The sequence below is a fragment of the Pundamilia nyererei genome, unplaced genomic scaffold (assembly GCF_000239375.1).
Source record: "Pundamilia nyererei isolate P.nyererei 1_Seehausen unplaced genomic scaffold, PunNye1.0 scaffold00737, whole genome shotgun sequence".
Classification (NCBI taxonomy): Eukaryota; Metazoa; Chordata; class Actinopteri; order Cichliformes; family Cichlidae; genus Pundamilia; species Pundamilia nyererei.
The window spans coordinates 41,931-43,090 of NW_005188138.1; the positions used below are offsets into that span (position 1 = coordinate 41,931).

Below are 1,160 nucleotides of genomic sequence, written 5' to 3' on the forward strand. Positions count from 1 at the left end.
ACATGATTAACCTGACAGTCGCTGGTAAGCTGAGTGTGTGGAGTTAGTGTTGATGAAGCTGTGTGTAAATGGATGAAATGCTGTAGTTTGTCTCTGTGTTGAGGTGGATCAGTGATCCTGCAGAGTCCTGTCCTCCCTGTTATGGAGGGAGATGACGTCGCTCTCCTCTGTAAAACAAAGACCACTCCCTCCAACCTCCCAGCTGCTTTCTATAAAGATGGCGTCTTCATTGGGAAAGAGCCTACAGGTCACATGACCATCCAGCATGTTTCCAGGCCTGATGAAGGCCTCTACAAGTGTGACATCAGCGATCATGGAGAGTCTCCATCCAGCTGGATCACTGTCACAGGTGACACACTCACCTGTCTGTGTTTCTGGAGGTTTCAACATTCGCAATGTGACGATAACTTGATAATGACTGTGTTTGATTTATTTTAGAAAAACCCACCACCACACTTCCGCCAACATCCACCTCCATCACTCTTCCTCCATCACTCTCTCCTCCTGTTCTCTCTGTCTTGTCATGTGTTGGATCAGTCTGTGTTGTTGTTCTACTGGTGTTACTGGTTCTGCTGGTAAGACGATGTGTTCACAGGAAACCTGAAGGTGAGACTCTGATTTCCTAATCTTTCATGTTTGAGTTTGTTTGATGATTTTCCAAGTGTAATTTTGTTTTGCTGAATAATCTACACATTTCATGCATATCATTCTCCACTCCTCTTCTTCATCTGTTGCTGACTGTTACATCAGTCTGTGCTGTGATGCTGAGATGACGTGTTCACGGAAACCTCAAAGGTGAGAATCGGACTTCAGGATTTTACATGTTTACTTTTTTAAGTTGATTTTTAACCGTGGTAATATATTCTTCAATTTTTTTTTTCTATTTTAAAAATTTTGCTTCATTTCAGGTAAACAAGTAGGAGCTGGATAAAACGACATCACCAGTCACATTAAGCATGTTCACTGTCTATAAGGACATTTTTTGTCAATAATATTATTATATTAAGGCAGCACGGTGGCACGGTGGTTAGCACTGTTGCCGCACAGCAAGAAGGTCCTGAGTTCAATTCCACCATCAGGCCGGGGTCTTTCTGTGTGGAGTTTGCATGTTCTCCCCGTGTTTGCGTGGGTTCTCTCCGGGTACTCCGGCTTCCTCCCAC

At 43.7% G+C, this 1,160-nt stretch overlaps 1 long non-coding RNA gene across 1 annotated transcript; it reads left to right on the top strand.

Annotated features, from left to right (window-relative positions):
- Positions 1 to 317: 317 nt before the first annotated feature.
- Positions 318 to 1,028, top strand: LOC102196999 (uncharacterized). Its single transcript, XR_312452.1, has 4 exons — positions 318 to 349; positions 439 to 606; positions 751 to 795; positions 909 to 1,028. It is a non-coding gene; the product is annotated as an uncharacterized LOC102196999 (long non-coding RNA).
- The last annotated feature ends 132 nt before the right edge of the window (positions 1,029 to 1,160 follow it).